General features: G+C 53.5%; 2 pseudogenes; both read right to left on the bottom strand.

Moving 5' to 3' along the window:
* Positions 1 to 291: 291 nt before the first annotated feature.
* LOC119879225 lies at positions 292 to 1,349 on the bottom strand (annotated as a pseudogene).
* Positions 1,350 to 1,876: 527 nt separating this feature from the next.
* On the bottom strand, positions 1,877 to 2,607 carry LOC119879224 (annotated as a pseudogene).
* Positions 2,608 to 7,426: the final 4,819 nt, after the last annotated feature.

Below are 7,426 nucleotides of genomic sequence, written 5' to 3'. Positions count from 1 at the left end.
CTGGTTCTTCAAAATTTTATTAACAAAACCAGGGAGAGGGGAGGCAACAGTGAGCAAACTGCACAGTCCCACCCAGGCACAGAGAATGGAGAGACAGAGGGACAGACAAGGACAGAAGAAAATCCTGAGACCCTCTGATACCGGCAGCGGGGTAGTCAAATGGTGGGTGGGCACAGGGAGAAACTCAGGGACCACTGGAGAAACAGATGAATGGCAGAGCAGCCAAACGGGGGATTCGGGCGGCTCCCGGGCCTGGAATGCAGAACGTGGGGACTTCGGGGCCAGTGAGGCTCAGCGGTCAGCACTGGAGCGCGGCTCGGGAGTGAGCGGGTCATGCTGGATCCTGAGGTGCAGCGTCAGGGCCAGTGATCCTGCCCGTCAGTCCCAGCCGTGCGAACGGTGCGTTCCTGCTCAAACAGCTCGTCCGGCTTGTACCACGCGTGCACACGCTCCAGGGCCACTCCAGCAGCCGCAACCTCTCCCAGCAGTAATGCGGGTACACTGGCGTTTGGGCAGGAGGCAGAAGTCACCCGCGAGCTAAAGACATCACGCACAAGAGGACACCCACATACCTCATCAGCTGGCACTTCGGGGTCCCGGGAGTGCTCGGGGCACAGCACCTGGAGCCGTTTACAGTATGTCTTGCTCTGAGGGTTGTAGACATCACAGAAGAGTCGTGTAGCTTCCTCAATGTGTGTGGGGTACGTGGACCCAAAGGACGTCTGGCTCTCGTACTTGGCAGCAGCGCTCCATGTGGCGCAAGGCAACACGTGGGTTGATAGGGTGCCCGCAGGAGATGCAGAAGATCTGCAGGTCCGTGTCATCACTGTCACCCTCATTGCTTTTCCAAACAAGGGCCTGTTCTGGGATTGTGGGTGGACATGAAATGGGGACACTTGTCGGCCCATTTCACAGAAGCCTCCAGAGCTCTGCTACTATCGGCGGGTCCACCCCCCAGGCTTCCTTGGCCTCCCACCTTCCCCTCCAGCCTTGCCACACTTTCAGTGTGGGCTGCGGGGGCTGCTTCCGTACCCCTGTGGGGGCAGTGGGGTGAGTGGGGTCACCGTGGATCCACAGCTGTTCTGAGGGATGGATGCCTGGTGTGGGAACGCTTCCCTGATGCCACATCTTCCAACCTCCCCCAGCCCATGAGGCAGCTTGTGGATTCGACTGGCCTTGCCATCTGCCCCGGGCAGGAGGCCAGGCTTGCCTTTGCTCCAGCCCCAAGTGGCCAGGACAGAGGCAGCCTTGGCCGCCCCACTTTGTCGCGGACAGGCCTCTGACCTGTTCACATCCACTCTCTCCGGGGAAGCTGAGGGGAGCCGTATAGAATCCTTGTTCCATTGCATCATTACTGGAGTCTTGGGGCAGCTGCTAAAACCACTCGGTTTTAGTATTCCATGCGGGGAGTGGGGCAGTGTCCCATGGTGGGCTGGCCTGGGACCTTGTGCTGTGCTCCGTTCTGTCACCCAGTCACTGTAGATATTTTCTACCTTCCTGCATAACTCAGGTTCCAGGGTACGTGATCTGTTCTCGGTTCCCTTAATAAACAAAGTCAGTCCTCCAAAAAAAAAAAAAAGAAAGAAAGAAATATGATCATCTCCTTCTTTTTCCCCCAACAATACCAGCCTTTGAGTTCTTTATTAAGCACCAGATTTTCACATGTGTCACTATAGGAGGGAGGCTTCAGATTCAACCAGACTCTGGCCCGTAGTCAGGAGAGATGTGGTGTGCTGAGGTATTCCTGTGTCTAGAAACAGGCACATGGCTTCAAGAGCAGCAGAAGTTGACTATGGGCATCATCGTCTTCCTTGAGAGAGTAAAGGTAAGTGTCGTTCAACCCAGGAACTGAGGCTCCATCCCCAGGGGGAGGGCTTGGAGAGGTGGCCATAATGTCTTCAGGGATGCTGCCCTGAAGCATCCAAAGATGACATCCCATAGGCTTTAGAGAGCAGATCAAGAAGCTGCTTCTTTTCATCTTCTGGGAGGAAACTAAACTTTGCCGCATTGATGTTCAGTCTCTTAAACTCCTCCTCGGCAAAGTCCATGCCCTCTTTGGGCATCTGGTAATCCGTTCCAGGGTGGACTTGAAGATGAGTGGGTCATCCGTGTTGAGGGAGTAGGTAGCCTGGTCATGTTTGAGCCGAACCACTGCATGCTCCGTGTCCGAGTTCCAGGGGCCTGTGAGGTAACGGGACCAGGGGCAGATCTCGAAGTGCATGTTTTCCTGCTGCAGCCTGTCATAAAGGGCCTCGTCCTGCAGCGTGTGGTAGCCATGGCCCAGCCTCTCCGTCTTGAGCGTGTCCACAGCCTCTTTGACCACCTCCGCTGAGCCCACTCCCCTGCAATGCACAGTGCGGTGGATGCCTCTCCTCACAGCCTCCTGGTAGCCCTTCACGTGTCCCAGGAAGACACTGCTCCCTTTAATGGTCTCGTCTCCTGCCAGGTCGATGGCCACCACAGTCTGCTGGTACTTCGGACACAGCTCCACCACCTCCAGGGGCCAACTGGGCTGGTGGCGCAGGTGGCACAGGATGGACCTCACTTTCACCTTGAAGTCCCGTTCTCCCTCCTGCAGGCTCTGGCTCACCAGGGCCACCACCTCCCCTAGGATTTGCAAAATCTCTACATTAAAATTGATGTGGCAGTTTTAATACAATGTATACGAAATAGTCTAAAATTTACAATACCGGAAAACATGATTATTTTTTTTTCTCCTAAAGTTGAAAAGCTTGGAATGTATGTCCAACAGTGAGGTAAAACATTTTGTCTCTCAATTTAAAGAACTGTGCAAGGATAACATTCAAACACATTCAATTAGGGCACTTTTCAGTTTTGACAGGAATAATGAATTACTGTAGCCAACAAGGCACAGTTAGAAAATGCCAACATTTCAAGTCAATAAGAACAAGGCAGATAATATCAAGCAAATCTTTTAAAAAACTTTTCTTTTGAAACAATTTCTTTGAGTTCAAAGGGCAGTTTGCTTCACGTGACTGTAATTTCTTGTGCCAGGGAGGAGTCTGCCCTAGAGAGCATCGGAAGGCAGCCACTCACTCATTCCTGCACATTGCAAAAGGGCAAAGAAATAAGGTCCGTGGAAGGCGCTACTCCCACGTGGAGGATGGAAGGCACTACTTTAAGTTTTTTCTTGTTTGGGGTTTTTAAAATCACGCCACCAGTGTTTGTTGCTCACACTCTCGTGCACGGCCACAGTGGCCCCTCGGCCTCCTGAGGTGCACAGCCAAGCCGTCTCCCCTCAAGGATGTGTGTCCCGTGTGCCTGGGCCAGTGTGGCTGTGTCCAGGACGCAACAGGGAGGCAGCGCTCCACAGGGTCCTGGGGCCATCCAGGTTGTGCCAGGGTCTCACAATGGGCTGAGTTGGACATAAAAGCAAACCTGTAAAAAGAGCAACAGCGTCAGGAGTCCCTAGAGAGAAGACCCTCAGCCACAGGACCTATCCTCCTGCCGGGCCTCCCATCTGCAGCCAGCACCCCCCTCTCATGTAGCGGACCCCCCAACCCCTGTCCCGCCTCCCAGGGTGAGTGGGGAGGCTGGCATGGGTTTTGAAGCAGGAGCTCTGCCAGGAGTCTTGCGACAGGCTAGGCTCACAGAAGATCATTGACCGGACCCTGTTGTCCATCCTGACATGGGCTGGAATCCCAGCAGTCTACACATTGGGACACTCAGAGGCTCTGAGTATCAGTCTCAGGGCACCATAAGATTAGATCCATGCTTGTGTTTGTCCCGAATCTTAATGATGTTTCCACCTGTCTTCAACCTGACACCTGCAATCCCTCCTCCCTGCCCCGCCCTCCCACTGGCTGTGAGAGGATGCATCCTGAAGGTCTTCACTATACTGACACTTCACTAGCCAGATAGGATGTCCCCTGTCCTCATCCCATGTGCCACTCATGAGGACGGCCTCCCATTCATGTGCTTGGCAGGTTCACTGGCATTTGAGTGGATGCACTGACCCCTGCCCCTTCCACCCCCAGGTAAAGTGCAGGGACTGTGGGGCCTTTGGACACAAGGCATCAAGCACCAGATGCCCCATAAAACACTGGGGCACGACCCTTGTTCCCATGGACTTGGGCTCCAGGAGGCTGAAGGAGAATGTGGAGCCGGGGAGTCACCGCGACCAGTGACACCAGGCTGGACTGTTGGACCAGGCTGAGAGGGAGAAGGCAGAGAGATGAAGGTGAGGAATGGGGCTTGTGACCCGATCGCCAGGCTGACATGACAGACCCCGAGTCCGTGTGCATGCACAGTGTGCAGGGCGTCTGCGGGCAGAGCCAGGCTGGGCGAGGCAGGCAGAGGAGCTCCCAGACTAACAGGGTCCACATTTGGGTGATGGAGCTGTCCCTGCTGATTTGGTGTGGGATTTGTGGCTGGACAAGTGTCCCTGCACCAGTGAATGTATGGAGCTTGGCACATGCCAAGGCAGACCCTTTCTGACTCTGCATGAAACAAACTGCCTGGATGACCTGGTGGGTCACTGTAGTCAGGGTGGGGCAGAGGTGGGCAGAGAGTGGCTGAGGAGGGAAAGGACCAGGTTGGCCCAAGCCCGAGCAGGTGTCTGGCTGGAAGCCAGGGAAGGGAGTTCCTTCTCCTTTCCATGCTTTGATTTCTGGTGCAGGCAGAAGCCGAGCAGAGGCCCTGCTCCACAGGTTCCCCAGGAGACCCGGGAGGGGCAGAAGCGCACCTGGAAGGAAGACACGGAATCTTGTGACTATGTGAGGGTGAGTGTGTGCTGCTTCCCGGCTGTGCCCTTGGGCACTCCCTGGGCTCCATGTGCCTCCTGGGGGAGGTGGGATTCCACTCTCTGACCAGTGGCAGTTGAGCAGCGTGGTCTTTGCACCCTTTTTTCCTTGGTGCCCATGATGTTGCCTTATGCCTTGTATGTGTGTGAACCGTGGCTGGTTGGCATGTGATGGTCATTGGCGGGCACTCCTGGAGCACATACCACCTCAGAGAACAGGCCTCTGTCCTTCATGACACATTACCCCCCTGCCCATCCCCTCTCAGGAGCTGCCACCATGACTCTCCAGCATCAGGACTCTATTGCCTCATGAGCATAGTGGATGGAAGAGCTGGTCCAATGGAAGAAGCATCGCTGTGAGGCAGGACTTTCCCTGTCCCCCCACAATGTCTCAAGGGCATCAAAAGCATCCAGTCATACCTTTGTTCCGGACCAGCCCTGCAACTGCATTCCCTACTCCCAGGGTGAGTCAGATCAACAGATCCCATCTTTTTCTTTCCCTGTTCCGGGGAGGGGGTTGTTACTAAGGTCTTGGCCGTTAGTTGGTTTCTTTCTTTCTTTCCTGAGTGTTCATTTTGCCTTAGTGCTGGGGCCAAACTCATGGAGTCCCAGGTGTTCTCTATTCCCACAGTGTCCACACATGCCGATGCCTGTCTACACCACCAGGAGGCCTTCTATCCCTGAGCCTGCCCTGCTGATGGAACCACGTACTGACAATCCAGTCATGAGTGTCTGGTCCCATTCCACATCTCATCTCAGAAGCCCTCAAGTTAGCTTCAGCCCACCTGGTGGACCTCCTGGTGCCCAGGAAGTGCCGATCACTGACACCCCTCAGCCGGCTCGCCAACCCTGTGTCAGGGCTGACAGCCTGGTTGGCAGCAGATAGACAAGAGGCCCTGCAGAGTGTCCCTCGAGGGTCCCCAGGCTGGCTCCCAGGGCCATGGGTTGGGACACACCCAGGCACCACCCAAGTATCCTGAGGAGAACACCCGTCCCGCTGTCAGCAACGCATTGGCAGACAATTCCAAATCCCCCCAGGCTCCAGGCAAGAAATGTGCCCACATGCCCCTAGACAGGACCCTGAACCCCCGAAAGAAAGCGTGGTGGAGCCCCAGCCAGCACACCTGCAGAAGCATCCAGGAGGGCCTGTGGGGAATTCAGGGAATCTGTGTGCTCCAGGAAGCGGACATGCCCGTGGATGCACAGCCAGGCCCCCGCAGCCCAGGAAGACACCTGCCCTCCAGCCAAGCAAGGGCCCCCAGCCCACACCTGCCACACCTCACCTGGAGACCTGCAGCCATGCACCGAGCCCCACGGCCGCACTCTGCGCGGGCCCCCACTCAGCCCCTGGAATGGTCTTCACCAGATTGGACAGAAGCTGCTGGAGCTCCCGGTTCCTTGCAGCTCCCTCATTCCTTCCTCCCGAGAAGCCAGGCCCTGCTCAGGGCCCTCCTGCCCCCCACCTGTTGACGGAGCCTGTGTCTGTGGCCCCTGGAGTGTCCTCCACGGTGACCTACAGGTGTCCTCATCCTCAGAAGACTGCACACCAAATTGTATGTGGGAATTTTTTATTAAGAATAAAAAAACACACAACTTTGTAATAACATTTTAGAGCAAAAACAAACAAAGCAGATGCAATATTTTACATAACAATTTCAGAGAAATAATATCAAGAAGTACAGAAAATGTCTTCTAGGAGAAAACATGGTGTAATTTGCAAAACTCTGGATGGGATCTTTTTCTAAATCAGAAATTCAGACATTTATAAAACAATTTCAGATTAACTTGTTAATTTCTGTTACAACCAAGTTACAAATTGCCAGGATGATTTCCCTACATTTGTTAGAAAATGGATTTCACTAAGACAAACTGACATTCCAGACTGGGAAGCACAATTTGACATTCCTATAGATTTACCTAAAGAAAAACTGCAGCATCTGTGTAGTGGGGGGAGTGTATGTGTAGGCGCACAAAAGCAGGACACTCAGCACGTGGTGGACTTGACGGTTTCCATCCAGTTCAGCGGGGGAATTGCTGGTTCACCACATCAGTCCAGGTGGGGACATATCCTCATTCCCACAGACACCTCCTCAGTGTCCTCTGCTGTGGAGGACAAGTCCCCGAGTCCATGAGCTGTCTCATTCCCTATGACAGTCTTCAGAGGACGGGGATACCTGCAGATCCTCTTACGGAACTCTTGGCAAGACATGCACACAGGCTCCCTCACTCTTTATGACACAATAAACTGTATTGGCCATAAGAAACACAATTCCCAGACATGAAAGAAACCCTGACACCTTAGATCTCTAATTTGTCTTAGGTACATGAAAATCTCCAAAAAAGCCTGATTTCTTCTGCACAGATCCTATTGTCCCTTACTATCCAGTAAGGGTGGCATGTCCAAGTTTGAATACAGAGTGAAAATAACATTATGATGTGATGTTACAACTGCACATCTACGGTCACACTCAGAGGCGTTTGCTGGTCATGCAATAATTTCCATTCTACAATGAACTTGTCAAACTCTTCTGTAAGAAATGCAATGATAACACAGAACACCTATAACCTGACCTCAAAATGCTTTGGTAGACTCATGAACTTGGCACTGTTTTCCAGAGGTATCAACCCAGGTCCAAATTTGAATTTTGAACTGGTTTGAAATCC

The sequence above is a fragment of the Canis lupus genome, unplaced genomic scaffold (assembly GCF_011100685.1).
Source record: "Canis lupus familiaris isolate Mischka breed German Shepherd unplaced genomic scaffold, alternate assembly UU_Cfam_GSD_1.0 chrUn_S459H620, whole genome shotgun sequence".
Classification (NCBI taxonomy): domain Eukaryota; kingdom Metazoa; phylum Chordata; class Mammalia; order Carnivora; family Canidae; genus Canis; species Canis lupus.
Note: the sequence above shows the minus strand (reverse complement) of the source record. Positions and strands in the feature narration are given on the sequence as shown.